General features: G+C 41.3%; 1 protein-coding gene across 3 annotated transcripts in view; it reads left to right on the top strand.

The window, feature by feature from the left end:
- The window catches only part of APBA1 (amyloid beta precursor protein binding family A member 1), a 235,614-nt gene that overhangs the window by 40,723 nt on the left and 178,731 nt on the right, over positions 1-16,160 (top strand). The window contains exon 2 of one of the 3 annotated variants that reach the window (XM_073634619.1): positions 9,433-9,513. The exons of the other annotated variants lie outside the window; for them this stretch is intronic. The gene's annotated coding sequence lies outside the window, so the exon portion shown is untranslated. The remainder of the gene's footprint in view (positions 1-9,432; positions 9,514-16,160) is intronic. 3 annotated transcript variants of the gene reach the window in all.

Here is a 16,160-nt window from a genome sequence, read left to right on the forward strand (position 1 = left end):
GGCGAATCCACCCACGGGACTACTTTTATCAGGAAGAGAATTGGCCTTAGCAAAAAAAAACAAAAAACAATTGGGGTTATGGCAGCTAGCTAGCCCGGTATTTAACATCAAACAAATGATGTATTTTTACTATGGGCCGGTCGTCAAGTGGTTAAAGTGTATGTTACCCCTACATTTATTAGTGTGTGGGTGTATACATCTGCTGGGGCCTTGAAGAATGGGGACATACCCCTAAAGCTTGACCTGAAAAATTGTATGTTAGTGCAAATAAAAAAAGTATCACAGACGGTACTCAATCGCCTCAAGCATTCCTATTACATGGAATGTAAACATTTATTGTAATAGAAATCAGGATCACAGGTCCTCTTTTATGGAAATATCTGGGGTCAAAAAGACCCAAATCTCTTCTTTACCTTTTTAAAAGCAAAAGTTAAAAAAAAAAAATTCTTCCAGCCTGGACCGGAAGTGACGTCATGACATTGCTCCGGTCCTCCATGACCATAGAGTCGATCAAAGTGTTAACTCTTTGATCGCCTATGGGAGCACTGTCGTATCATTTCTCAGGCGAACCAGCGGAAACGGTAAGCCCAAGAAACACTGACGTTACCCATACCCCCCCCCCCCCCCCCCCCCACCTCAGACCAGTTTTAGGACAAAGCCAGCCGCCTGAAAAAAAAAAAAATAGTGCTGGAGTTATGGCTGATATCTTCTGCCATAGTCCCAGTAAACCACTTGCCAAGCACAACGTGTATATATGTATGTATTGCGGTTGGCTATCCAACTCATCTGAATTTAAATATCCAGTTACCTTATGTGGCACCCCTTTCTTGCTGGCTGGTCTGACAGTTTTCTCGAGAGCAGGTCGCAGGTCCGTGTTGGTGGCTAATTAATGGATAGTAAACTGGGAACACATTTGCGTATTCAGGACTTGGACAGATCTCAGAGGTAAAAAAAAAATAACACAGCACATACCTAAAATATGGTCTTACTGTTGTATATTCTACTTTCAGCTGAATGTGAAGCTTTTTTTTTTCTTAGCATTGCAGAATAGAAATGGCATTTGAGAAAAAAATAAAATAATAAAAACCCAAATAAGGCTCAACCCCTCTATAATTAATTAATAGTAATTACCTCAAGATCCATAGGTGGAGGGACTTGAAGGAAAACCAGGCACAATCTCCATGCATATGTCATTTTATTATATGAAAAAACAAACACCATAAATAACACCACAAAGATAAAATAATAATTGGCCAATTATGAAGTAAAACCCCCAACCTGCACAAGGAAACACCCCTGAAAATTAATTGGCCAATTTTTATTTTATGTTTGTGGTGTTTGTTTTACTGTTTTGTGTTTTTTGATATAATAAAATTTCATATGCATGGAGATTGGATGCTCAGTTTGTTGCGGTCCGATGAGTTGGATGCCGCTGACTAGTGAGGGTGCAGGCTGAGGAAAGGTCCGTCCAGACCCAAAGCATACTGCAAAAATAGGAAGAGATAGCTTGGCCGCCGCACACCTCACCTGACCAGAGTGGTTAACTGGTAAAAGCAGCCTCAGCTCGATTCATCCAGACCACAACTCCAACATGTTTCGCCCCACCCTCGGGGCTTAATCTGCATGATTAAGCCCCAAGGGCGGGCGAAACATGTTGGCGTTGTGGTCTGGATGAATTGAGCTGATTCTGCTTTTACTAGCTAACCACTCGTGTCGCATGAGGTGTGCGGCGGCCAGGCTATCTCTTCCTATTTTTGCAGTATAACATCTGGGTACTACACAAGTGCAGGAGGAATTCTTGCCTATTTCTTACCAATAACTCTTCTTTGAATGGCACTCCCAACAGACACATTTTAGCTGCCATTGCTCTTGACACTACAGCTTTATATTGCATTGCCGAGCAATGCACAAAGCAGGTGTGGTTTTTTTCATACATTGAGGTCCACTGGAAGCCCATGGAAGAGTTTGTATATCAATGCACATAGAAATGTAAAGGGACCCTCAAAGCTGCGGTAGTCTAGGGCAAGTAAGCATGAATTTTAATTGGGTGCTGGTTTTAGCGGTAAAGAAATATTTAGCAGGAATTTTGCTTTGGTATCGCCCACATCTTTTAATTTTTTCTTTTTTTTTATTTAATCGGCATTGGTGATGAAAATATACACCAATTAATAATCTTGAATTTGCTTAGGCATAGGATGACAGATAAAACATTACAATGTGTTCATTTATCTCACCAGTAATGTTATTACTACCTAATCTGTTCATGTAGGCAAGCCAGTGAAAAATGTTCTTGCAGAATGTGTCAACGATGGGAAGGGATATATTTTTTTTTTAAATAGTGGCTCTAATGAGGAACACGAAGAAATCATCAGTCTTTTGTAGGGGCAAAAAAAATAACGTGTAATTAGTTCAGTTGATTCTTGCTGCAAATTTATAAATAATGAGCACTTGTATGCCTTTCATTTTGTGCTAGAAGAATCACGTGTTTTTTTTTTTTTCAAGAGCAATTGTGAAAGGAGGGGTGCAAAGGGTTGGAAAATATTGTGACATGGAGCTAATGAATGTGTTAATCTTGCATTATGCAAAATAGAAGTCGTATTAGTCACCATTGGGCTATTAGAGCTCCAATGACAAATGTTTAAATAGGGAAACCTTCATCCTATGAAAAGCTCCAAAACCCCTTTGCTTGTCAATGCTCGCCTTAAAAGCTTCAGCAAGCATTTGTAGAATGTTTAAAAAGCTTGAAGCATTTAAAGCATCATTCAGTTCTACTCTGGATATACTGAATATGGATCTCAGTGGGAATGCTGTCTATACTGTACCTTTCAACTGCCTTTTATCGGGCTGCAATGCAAGCTTCTTCACTGCAAACACTTGATAAAGCATGCCAAAGGCTAGTTGACCCCTTTGTGCCCTGAGATCATTAAAGCCGGAGATGACATTTTAGCAGTGTCAGTATGTATCAGTTATTTTCACTATAAGGGCCCAATGCACACTACTAGGCAGCAGGAAAAACTGCTGTCAGTAAAAAAAACAAAAAAACAAAACAAAAACACGCTCCTATGGAGCATATTATACATGCGCTAAGGTACGTTTTGGCTTTCAAGTGTTTTTCCCCAAAACACTAGAAAAATTTACACCTAAAAATGCTTGATATGCCTAAATGCCACAAGCAGCAGAGATGTGCAAAATATTTTTTTACATACACTTCTATCACCTATATCTATAACTAATTTTCTTTGTGTTTGTTAAAATGGAGAATAGTTAGAACTTTAGTCTGTTTTTTTTAGAGGGGGGGGGGGGGGGATTTCTCATTTTTTCAATACCCACAGACACAGTAGTAAGAAAGTAGAAGTCTGTCCTAAAGTGTTACTAAACCCAGGACCCTGCATTCACTATATCTGGTCTCCCACAGTACACAGAACATGGAAATACAATTATTTTAGTAAATATAAACTGCTAAATACCTTTTCTCATCAGTGTCCGGTTAAAGCTTGTAGGAGGAGTTTTCATTCTCTGAAAGAAGGGGAGGATCAGAGAAGACAGGATCAAACAGCCTTTTTACACAATGCAGAGGATTAACCTCTTAGGTTCCACATTGAGTATAACAAGCATACTTTACTGCATATAAAGACTGATTTTACTGTTGTAGGTTTAGTAACACTTTAAGAGAGTTCTATTCAGAACAGTAGTCCCCATAAGAAGAGTTTTCCTTTCCTGTTCTGCTGACAGCTCTAATATTTTGGATTTCCCATCAGTTTCTGTTTTGAGTAACAGTGGTCAACAGGGCCAGTAGAAAGGATGAATCTCTCCAGAGGGGACACAAACCGCTAAAAAATCTGACAGGTGCTAACCCTTCCCTTACACATGCAACTGGATCAAAATGTCATATTTTGAGTTTTTTCAGTTTACTTTGCAGAAGTGTTTTATGATAACAAAGCAAAGGGCAGACATAATTCGTTTTTGCATAACTAGTTCAGTTTGCAATTTTCATTTATACCATCTAGTGGCTGTGTACACCTTAGACCCCTTTCACACTGGGGCACTTTGGAGGCGCTACGGCGCTAAAAATAGTGCCTGTAAAGCGCCCTGAAAGAGCCGCTGCTGTCTCTCCAATGTGAAAGCCCCGAGGGCTTTCACACTGGAGCGGTGCGCTGGCAGGACGCTGAAAAAAGTCCTGCTAGCAGCATCTTTGGAGCACCGCTCCTGCCCATTGAAATCAATGGGGCAGCGCGGCTATACCACTGGCATAGCGCTGCTGCAGCAGCTTTTTGCGGTAGTTTTAACCCTTTTGCGGCTGGTTTTTAACCCTTTGGGTAAAAGCGCCCCACTAGCGGCCGAATAGTGCCGCGAAATTGCTTTACCGCCGACGCACCCACCGCCCCAGTGTGAAAGGGGCCTTAATGGACTAGAGCAATTTCCAAATTCACCTATCAATTTGCCAGTGACTTTGTCATTTGTTTTGATACCAAAATGAGATTTATATTTCACCTATTTTTATTATTTTGTTTTTTTGTTTGTTTGTATTTTGTTATTCCATTATTTGTACTTTTTTTTTTTTTTTTTTTTTTTTTTTTTTTTTTTTCGCTGGTACCTCACACACAGTGTGACATAGTGTGTGTGTGTGTGTGTGTGTGTGTGTGTGTGTGTGTGTGTTGCACCAGCGAAAAAAAATAAAAAGTGCAAATAATGGAATAAAAATGGTTGCTAAAAAACTAGTTTAGGAGAAAGGGCTCATTGGGGTTTACATGGGGTTCAACACAAACAGACAGAAAATATCCCAGCACACTTACCAGCTAACCTACAAAAAAATAAAAACAAATTAACCTTGTCTAACAATTCACGTTAAATACAGAGGTTTTAGTTGCACACATTTCCACATATATTTGCAAATGAGTGCAACTAAAACCTCTTTTTTTAACATGAATTGTTAGACAAGGTTAATTTGTTTTGTTTTTTTGTTTTTTTTTGTTCAGGTTAGCCAGTAAGTGTGCTGGGAAATTTTTGTCTGTTTGTGTCTTGTGCTGCCCTTCCATATGCACTCTACTGAAAAGGCTACTTTATAAATTGGGGTGGTTGCCATCCATTTGTATTTACATGGAGTTCATTGAAAACGAGAAAAGAATGTTGACAATATATTCAAACATTTCATTTCACTACAGCTTTGTTATTGTCAAGAAGGGATTAGGACAGGCCTTTGATTTGCAGTGATGTGTGCTGCAACAGTGTAACTTTGCAACAGTTTACAATATTACACTGAATGAGCACTGTAACTAGCCATTCATTGAAACAGGAACCACCCCAACCAACTCCTGTTTTGCATACCAGGCTGTCAGGGAAACAGGCACAGCAGTAGGGGGGACCTTGCATACATGCACTATGGGGTTGATTTACTAAGGGCAAATCCACTTTGCACTACAAGTGCACTGAAAGTGCAGTCGCTGTAGATCGCTGTAGATCTGAGGGGAAGCTCTGCTAATTTTATTATCCAATCATGTACAAGCAAAAATGCTGTTTTTTATTTTCCTTGCATGTCCCCCTCAAATCTACAGCGACTGCCCTTCCAAGTGCACTTGTAGTGAAAAGTGGATTTGCCTTTAGTAAATAACCTCCCCATATGTTGCAGGCAGAGGCTGCAACTTTGGAAACGTGCAACATGTTCCCAAAGGTGGGCTTATCCTTTAGGCCCCTTTCACACTGGGGCATCATCGCTGTCAGCGGTACAGCGTTGCAATTTTTAGCGGCACTTTACCGTGGTTTTTGGCTGCAAGCAGGGCGCTTTTAATCCCTGCTAGCGGCCGAAAAAGGGTTGAAACGACCACAACCATGACGGGCTGCAGTGGCACTTTGCCGGCGGTTCGACAGTGGTGCCCATTCATTTCAATGGGTAGGATCGGTTTAGAAGTGGTGTATACACTGCTCCTTCACCGCTCCAAAGATGCTGCTTGCAGGAGTTTTTTTAATGTCCTGCAAGTGCAAGCACTCCGGCTTTCACACAGACTGGAGGGGAGCCGTTTTTCAGGAGCTTTACAGGTGCCATTTTTAGCCCAAAAGCGCCTGAAAAACAACTCAGTGTGAAAGGGGTCTTAAAGTATATGTAAACCCCAACAATAAATTTATTTCCTCTTTTGGTTTGTTAAATATACCATTGGAGTGTCTTGTTATATCGGTTAAGAGCAAAAAAACACAGTTGATCTTGGCATTTTCACACGCCCTGTGTTAGCTTATAGTGGTTCTAAAGCCTCAAGGTTTTTTTTACCTTTTTTAAAGTTTTAGTAAATGACATTGGCTAAATATAGGCCTGTGTCCACATAAGGGCACTAACATCACCAGCATTCCTCTGTTTATATGCGCTGAAGAGTGATGAATGACTCGGCCCACAAATCACTCTTAAAGTTGTACTAAACGCACACTTTTTTATTTACATTGTCCTTTCTCTTTCTGTATGTGGATGATGGGTCTGTAATTATTTTAATTAAATAACAAACAAACATCTTATGCCCTGTACACACGATCGGAAATTCCGCCAGCAAAAGTCCGATGTGAGCTTTTGGTCGGAAATTCTGACCGTGTGTATGCTCCATCAGAAATTCCGCCAGCAAAAGATTGAGAGCAGGTTCTCTATTTTTCCTACGGAAAAAGTTCCTATCGGAAATTCTGATAGTCTGTAGCAATTCCGGCGCGCAAAATTCCTACGCATGCTCGGAAACAATTCGACGCATGCTCGGAAGCATTGAACTTCATTTTCTTGGCTTGTCGTAGTGTTGTACGTCACCGCGTTCTTGATGGTCGAAAGTTCAGAGAAATTTTGTATGACCGTGTGTATGCAAGGCAAGCTTGAGCGGAATTCCGTCGGAAAAACCATCCAATCGTGTGTACGGGGCATAAGTATCTTTTTTCGAATTGATATACAGCTGTCACATGACCCAGCTCCCTCCCAGCCTGTCTGCTGGGAAACCTAAGCAGGAGGAGCTTCTAGTCCTCTGCTGCTGGTCACATGTTAAAAAAAAAAAAAAAACTGCCTTTGGAATGCAGAGTAAAAAATAAACAAATAATATCAATTAGCGGTTTTAAATTGCCATACAAATATACTGTATATTTGAAATTAACTCTTTCTTTTGTTGAAATAACATTATGTGGGCGGATTTCTGCCAGTCATAGCCAGTGTTATGCTACTCCATCCTGTGTCTTGGAATAAGAGGGAGGTGAAGCCTCCATTAATCTACATGTAATATTCACCCCCCTTTGTGTTGAGCTAGTTAGTGGGCATGGAGGAGGAGGAATGGAGTGGGCCGTCATTTACCACTCTGTATACAACCACATGTGTGGCTCTAAAGTCAAATCGGCTGCTCAGATGTGATTGGGGGGGGGGATGCTCAGCATAGAAACTCACTGAAAACTGAGCATGTGCAGAGTTGCGACCACAGCTGCAAAATCCATAGCTGACTTGGGGACATGAGCAGAAGGTGGAGATAGAGAGAAGTGGGATCCACCAGGTTTATTTAGTTTATTGAGTATTAACAGCATGTAATACACCATGTAATACACCATTTATTGATAGTTTTTTTTAAAATGTGGGATCAGGGACACTTTAAGCCTCGTACACACAATGATTATACCGGACAAAGATTTTTATACAATCGAGTACAACTTCAGAAGTGATGTATTGTATTGCAATGTATTCTTTCATTTCCAAGCATGCGTGGTCTTGGTCTTCCGATATTTTTTTTTTTTTTTTTTCTTTGGATAGATACTGTACTTTTTATACTAAAACCGTTCCTTCTGGTATCGTACGAGAAAAGGTTTCTCGTTTGTCCCTTCGGATAATGTTGCATGAACTGTTGTGATCGGCTCTTGAAAGCTGTGTACTAACGATCAGATCATCGTAGGATTGCTTCAAAAGCGGGATTTTTCATATCATGTGTACTAGGCATTCGTTTCCAGAAAGCAAAAGGTACATGTTCAGGAACCACAACATTGCACATGTAATTGTGAGCTGGTGTTTACACGAGTTTACAAGAGCACTGTGTATTTTGTAATACAGGCAGAAATATGCTGCAGCTGGGGTTACCTGGTGCTGTAAATACACGCAAATTTTATGCTGTACACCTGTATTTACATATGTGTGCATGACCCCTTTATCTAGATCCCAAAGCTAAAAATCCTGTGCTGTTTTGTCCTTCGGTATTTAGGAGATCAAAAAAACAATTTTTTTTTTTTTTTTTTTCCACTGGCATTGATGTCACTATGGTGCATCGTTTTGATGTTTTCTCGCTGGGTGAAATGCTTAAGTAATCTTATAGGCACATGAGAAATCGCAAAACTCCTTTGGTCTTTGATTTATTCTTAGTATTTCTTAGTATTTCTGATTGCATTATGTGTTGATTTGATGTAATTCACTTATAGACAGACATATTGGTTTCTCATTTATAAGTACTGTACTGTTTTTTTATTTATGGTATCCTTTTTAAGTAGTGTTTTTTTATTCATAGTATTTATTTATAGTATAGTTATTATATAGTTATTTATTTATAGTATCCCTTTTAATAAGCACGGTCTTTCATTTAGTGCCGGTTCACACCACAGAAACACAGTCCAGATACGTTTTGCATGTGTTTCTGCATGCATGTTTTCGCTGCGTCCCCCCCCCCCCCCCCTTTTTTTTTTTTTTTTTTTTTTTATTGCTGTAATGCATTTTTGATATGTTTTTAGATGCGTTCCAGTGCATTTTTGTTATGAATTTTGCCGCATTTCAGTACAGTTCTCTGCAGAGAAAAATGCAGAACATCGTACTACTTTTTTTTTTCTTCTGCATTGGAACACTAGAACTGACCACACTAGTGTGAACTAGTCATATGAACCCATATAATCTACTGTCCATGCGTTTTTTGATTCTGAAAAAGCTCTAGACTGCATCTGGTGTGAACCAGCCCTTAGGCCTGATTCACACCTTTGCAGGTTGCAGTTTGCATATTGCAGGTGCAGTTTGCGTTTTTCAATGCACTCTTTTGATCCATCGAAGCCTATGGGACCAAAAACCAGAAAAAAGTCCCTGGGCCTTTCCATTAAATGCACAGATGTGAACTGCATCCATAGGAAACCATGTTAAATGGACTGTAGTGTACAAAACTGAAAATGCACTAAAAAATGCATAGGTGTGAACCAGGCCTTATAGTATCTCCTTTTTAATAAGCACTGTTTTTTATTTATAATATCATTTTTAATAAGCACTGTGTTCTATTTTATAGCATAAGTTTTTTTACGGGATTGATACAGTATTATACATTTTGTGTATTTAGTACAATTTTATTTATGATTGTCACATGCATCCTAAATAGTGCAGTGTACTTTCTCTACTCTATTTCAATTAGTTAATACATATATTATTTTTTAACTAATGGAGTAATGATATTTTTATTTATTTTATTTCAGGTACTTGTATAGTGCCGTCAACTTAAACAGCGCTTTTACAAATACAGTGTACATTCACATCAGTCTATGATAAGGCATGTAGTAAGTGCATATCGTATATACAAGAAGTGTTGTTATACTGTACATTGCTTTATATGCCCCTATTTTGTCGAGTTTAGTAATTGTTCGCTACATTGATCTGATTAAGTGTTATTATTTTTACTTTTATTTCTTGTGTGTGTTTTTAATTTTTAATTTATTCTACCTATTCCTTTTACAGTAGTAGCATTGTGGAAAATTGTACAGTAAGAAATGTTTTGCACGCTCTTCTGATGTAGAAAGTTGCAGAGAAACACATAGCTGCTTAAAATGAATGGCTGTATGGTAAATTCAATCATCATGCCTGTCGCCTCTATCTCCCTGCATCGCCCTGCAGTAATCTAGCAGTCAAAGTATTTGTGTCTGAGCGAATTGTTGCTTGATAGCCGTACAAGTGTCTAGAATTCAGAATGTTACAAAGGACGCATTATCATGCTCTGTAGAGCAAAGTCATAGACTGACTCCCTCATTTTGTTCTCCTGGATGTGATTTTATTTACCAGTTATCTTCTAGGATTCCTGCTGGTGGAAACAAATTGATCATGCTGAACCTTCAGTATAGTGATGAAATAATAACATTGCCTAGTCAGGTAGGCACAACGCAGCTTAAAATGTGCTAATCCTGTCATTTGTACTTCAGGGTTAGAATGGCCATCGGTGACAAAACCTCTTTGTTGTAGTAGTGTTTGCTCTCAACTTGCACTATTTCTTATTCTTTGAGGGCTCGTGTACACGGATGCATGCTCTAGTACGGTGTAAACACACTTGTGTATTTTGGTGCCTGGGAGCTCCTGGTGCTACATACAGCTGCCCATAGACAGGAATTATTGCAGATGGCTGTACGCAGCTATGTGCCGTTACTTGTATAAAGCAGAGCAAGTGCACAGACGTAAATGTCCCAAACACAGACAGTCTGGGTTTGGGGACTTAGAGCTAAGCATATGCGCCGCTTTACACCAGTAGCATGTGACCACTGTGGGAGCCAATAAAAGCACTCATGTAATCAGCAAGCCCCTCCACCCCTCTTTGCATATAGCCCACCTAAAGGGCTGCAGGGAGGTGGTATAAAGGGGTTAACCAACATTCTTTTTTTTTTTTTTTTCCCACCAGAGCAGGAACTCCATTGTCATTCTGTTATTACCAGGACCCTGGCAGCCCCTTTGAAACCACCCACCCCATTCCATTTGAGGTGTATACTCGGCTGAAACTGACAGCTGCAGCCTACAGCATTTTTTCAGATCCTTCAGACCCCTTTCACGATGAGGGCTTTCACACTGGAGCGGTGCGCTGGCAGGGCGTCAGAAAAAGTCCTGCCAGCAGCTTCTTTGGAGCAGTGAAGGAGCAGTGAACTCACCGCTCCTCCATTGCTGCTCCCCATTGAAATCAGTAGGGCAGTGCTGCAATACCGCCGGCAAAACGCCGCTCCAGAGGCGTTTTGCGGGTGGATTTAACCCCTTTTCAGCCGCTAGCGGGGGGGTTAAAACCGCCCCCCGCTATCGGCCGAATAGCGTCGCTAAAACAACGGTAAAGGTCCGTCTAATGTTTGCTGAATGTCAGATTCACTGGTTTATAAATATGACCCATAATGTTAAAGGAGAAGTACAGCCAAAGCTCGTTTGGGTTTACTTGTTCTGTGGATCACAGGAGTGCAGTTCGTTCTGCACTCCTGTGACATGTTTTCAGATGACAGCGGGCTGACGTCACAGAGCCAGTCCACGCTCAGGCAAGATCATGACAATGAAGTTGGAATCCACCCACATTCCTGGACCCCTGGCTCCCACCCCCTTCAGGGCCCATCGCTCCAGTGAGCGTGGGAGGAGCAGACTGACAGTCACCACCTGTCTGCTCAAGGAGGCCCCCCCCGTCGAAAAATGCCTCTGATAGGTCTGCGCATGCGCAGTAACAAACCTCACTCAAGCTGATGTATTGATCAGCTGGCGTGAGTTCAACACAGCGCATGCTACATCGTCTGAGGCATTATCCAACGCTATGCAAACAGCGGAGGGAGAACGTACTTGGCAGATTCTGCCTCACTGTTGCAGGGCAAGTTTAACCTGTATTGAATGCCGTGTTTTCTGTCTGTTGCACAGCAGGTTCATTGTGATAAACGGCGTATTTTGGCTGTGTCTAAGGGCGGGTTAAAACACACTCAAAACCCGCCCTTCAAGACACCCACAACCTGACCCGCAATAGCGAGGAAGAATCTGACAATTACATTCTCCCTCGGCGCTTAGCAGATTGTCGAATACGGCCTCCTGCGCATGCGTCTTCACAACAGCTGATCGGGAAATCGGCTGGAGTGTCGTTCCGTACTGGGAATGCGCAGCCCGGCGGCCTCGACTAAAACGAGTGGCGCTTTAACGCAAACGTGGCCGCTGCCCCAGCGTGAAAGGTGCCTCAGACAAAACTTAAATTGCAGTGCTACAATTCTCATCCCCTCATCCTCATTCCTTGCACTGCAAGGGTTAAATGCTCATGTAGTCTAGGGGTGTAGGGATAGAGTGTATTACCCAGTCCAGCAGGCACCAGCGTTTCTCTTCTCCCCAAAGCTCCAGGTTGTAGGTGGTTCCTGCATTGTATGTAGAGGAGCTGAGCTTGCGACCTCAGGTGGGAGCGCTTTAGAGGGATGGCAGTGCTGGATCTTTCACATGGAGGGAGAGAGCCTGTCTGAAGCTGGGTTCACATTAGTGCGAATTGGATGTGGCTCTCTATGGAGCCGGTTCACATATCTCCGCGGCAGCTCTAGTGCGCTTTGCACAGGAACGCTGTGCGTCTTCTGGTCTGTTTCAGGTCCAAATTCAGCCAAAAATTGGGGCTGAAATCGGACCTGAAACGGTGAATGAGGACACCCCAGACTCCTGCTGTGAGCCTCTGTGTGTTCATATGTGAACCGAGCCTGAGGGAAGAGAAGTAGATTTAGTCTAATGCCCTGTACACACGACCGGTTTTCCTGTTGGAATAAACTCAAGGTTTTTCCGACGGAGTTCCAACGGAATTCCGCTCAAGCTGTCTTGCATACACATGGTCACACCAAATTCTGACCGTCCAGAACGCGGTGACGTACAACATGTACGACGGGACTAGAAAACAGAAGTTCAATAGCCAGTAGCCAATAGCCTCCGTCTCGTACTTGCTTCAGAGCATGCATCGTTTTTGGTCTGTTGGAACAGCATACAGACGAGCGATTTTCCCGATAGGAATTGGTTCCGTAGGAAAAATTTAGAACATGTTCTCTTTCTAGGTCCGTCAGAATTTTTGACGTAAAAAGTCTGATGGGGCCTACACATGATCGAAATTTACGATGAAAAGCTCCCATCGGACTTTTTCTGTCGGATATTCCGCTCATGTGTACACGGCATAATTCTCCAAGTTCTGGAGGAACCCTAGGGTTCCACAGAACACTGGTTGAGAGTTTGCTCTGGAAGCACCTTCTCTGTTATGCTGCAGTATTGGTGGCTGCGGTCAGCTCATGAACTACTAAACACACCGGCATGTACTTTGCAGGCTCATATTGGCACGATCAGTGGGCCTACTGCGTAATTTTTTTAGCTGTTCTGTATTACACGGCACCCATTTGTCTAGATTTTCTTACAAAATGAATAGGGTTGCTTTCATTAAAAACCCTTATTCATCTCTAATTTGAAAATCCCGCTTTTTGAAGTGATATAAAAATTGTATGTTTCCCTTTCGGACTTGATAAATTAAATTTTCTGCTGCCGAAGCTCCAAATATGCTTCATCAGGTGTAAACTGAAATGCATTGCAATATTTTTGTTATACTGTATACTGCTGGTTTAGTATAAAGATTATCTGTATCCTTATCAAGTTTATTCACCCTGGAGCAAAGCAAGATTAATTGATGTGCCTGAGGTCTGAGGGATCCATGGCAAAACAAGATGTAGAAGACTGCACTATACAGATGGTGTATTTTCATGTGTCATTAAAGTTGGTGAAATATAACATTCATTGCCCTCTGGATGGATCTGTCACAAAGGGAGGTTAAACATATGTGCTTGAATGCTGTTTAAAGGGAAACTGTGTGTATGTGATATATATATATATATATATATATATATATATATATATATATATATATATATATATATATATATATATTATACATACACACACACACACACACACACACACAGTATCCCTCAAAAGTGAGTACACCCCTCACATTTCAGTAAATATTTTATTATATCTTTTCATGTGACAACACTGAAGAAATAACACTTTTCTACAATGTAAAGTAGTGAGTGTACAGCTTGTATAGCAGTGTAAATTTGCTGTCCCTGGGGAGCAGGTGTGTTAAATTTGGTGTTATCGCTTTCACTCTCTCATACTGGTCACTGGAAGTTCAACATGGCACCTCATGGCAAAGAACTCTCTGAGGATCTGAAAAAAAAAAGAATTGTTGCTCTACATAAAGATGGCCTAGGCTATAAGAAGATTGCCAAGACCCTTAAACTGAGCTGCAGCACGGTGACCAAGACCATACAGTGGTTTAACAGGACAGGCTCCACTCAGAACAGACCTCGCCATGGTCGACCAAAGAAGTTGAGTGCACATGCTCAGCGTCATATCCAGAGGTTGTATTTGGGAAATAAACGTATGAGTGCTGCCAGCATTGCTGCAGAGGTTGAAGGGGTGGGGGGTCAGCCTGTCAGTGCTCAGACCATACACCGCACACTGCATCAAATTGGTCTGCAGGGCTGTCGCCCAAGAAGGAAGCCTCTACTAAAGATGATGCACAAGAAAGCCCCCAAACAGTTTGCTGAAGACAAGCAAAGGACATGGATTACTGGAACCATGTCCTGTGGTCTAATGAGATACCTAAGATAAACTTATTTGGTTCAAATGGTGTCAAGCGTGCGTGCCGGCAACCAGGTGAGGAGTACAAAGACAAGTGTGTCTTGCCTACAGTCAAGCATGATGGTGGGAGTGTCATGGTCTTGGGCTGCATGAGTGCTGCCGACAGTGGGGAGCTACAGTTCATTGAGGGAACCATGAATGCCAACATGTACTGTGACATACTAAAGCAGAGCATGATCCCCTCCCTTTGGAGACTGGGCCTTAGGGAAGTATTCCAACATGATAATGACCTAAAACACACCTCCAAGACGACCACTGCCTTGCTAAAGAATCTGAGGGTAAAGGTGATGGACTGGCCAAGCATGTCTCCAGACCTAAACCCCATTGAGCATCTGTGGAGCATCCTCAAACGGAAGGTGGTGGAGTGCAAGGTCTCTAACATCCACCAGCTCCATGATGTCATCATGGAGGAGTGGAAGAGGACTGCAGTGGCAACCTGGGAAGCTCTGGTGAACTGCATGCGCAAGAGGGTTAGGGCAGTGCTGGAAAATAATGGTGGCCAGACAAAATATTGACACTTTGGGCCCAATTTGGACATTTTCACTTAGGGGTGTACTCACTTTTGTTGCCAGCGGATTAGACACTAATGGCTGTGTGTTGACAGAAAATGTACACTGTTATACAAGCTGTACACTCACTACTTTACATTGTAGCAAAGTGTAATTTCTTCAGTGTTGTCACATGAAAAGATATAATAAAATATTTACAAAAATGTGAGGGGTGTACTTACTTTTGTGAGATACTGTGTGTGTGTGTGTGTGTGTGTGTGTGTGTGTGTGTGTGTGTGTGTGTGTGTGTGTGTGTATATATATATATATATATATATGTATGTATGTATGTATGTATGTATGTATGTGTATATATATATATATATATATATATATATATATATATATAATTACTATATTGCCAAAAGTAATGGGACGCCTTCCTTTTACACGCATATGAACTTTAAAGGCATCCCAGTCTTAGTCCGTAGGGTTCAATATTGAGTTGGCTCACCCTTTGCAGCTATAACGGCTTCAACTCTTCTGGGAAGGCTGTCCACAAGGTTTAAGAGTGTGTCTATGGGAATGTTTAACCATTCTTCCAGAAGCGCATTTGTGAGGTCAGGCACTGATGTTGGATGAGAAGGCCTGGCTCACAGTCTCTGCTCTAATTCATCCCAAAAGGTGTTTTATCAGGTCAGGACTCTGTGCAGGTTCCTCCACCCCAAACTTGCTCATCGATGTCTTTTATATAGTTCATATTATAACCATGCATATGACCTCTTTATTCTACAAATAAATATATATTAAAAGCTGTTGCATGACACTGATGTAGTCTAATGTTTGAGAATAGCAGAAACCGTCTTCCTTCAGTTTCTCTCTGGCTGTTGAGTCCTGTAGGCAGTCTTTTTTTTTATTAAATCGGAAAATACTACTATACTACTACAAAACACATTAAAGAATGCCTAGAGTCTCAACTTGTGACTTGTAATCATTAGATATACCTATACAGTACATTATTCCAAACCTACCAGACTAAAAAATGTTTTTTTAAAATGTACTTACTAGTGGAGAACATGATGGATAAATTAAAAAAAAAAAAAAAACCTGGTCTACCCCCTTTAATCCATTCTTGTAGCCATTAGGTAATTCTTATTTATTTTAACTTAAAACTAGGGTATAGATCCAAATCTGTCTTGATATCAGTAATGCCCATCAGAGTTGTATTGAAAGTGAGAGAATGAAAGGGGTCAGGGCTCTATTACTTTGCAAATTTCAGTCTGTCTCCA

This window comes from Aquarana catesbeiana, linkage group LG01, assembly GCF_042186555.1.
Source record: "Aquarana catesbeiana isolate 2022-GZ linkage group LG01, ASM4218655v1, whole genome shotgun sequence".
NCBI lineage: Eukaryota > Metazoa > Chordata > Amphibia > Anura > Ranidae > Aquarana > Aquarana catesbeiana.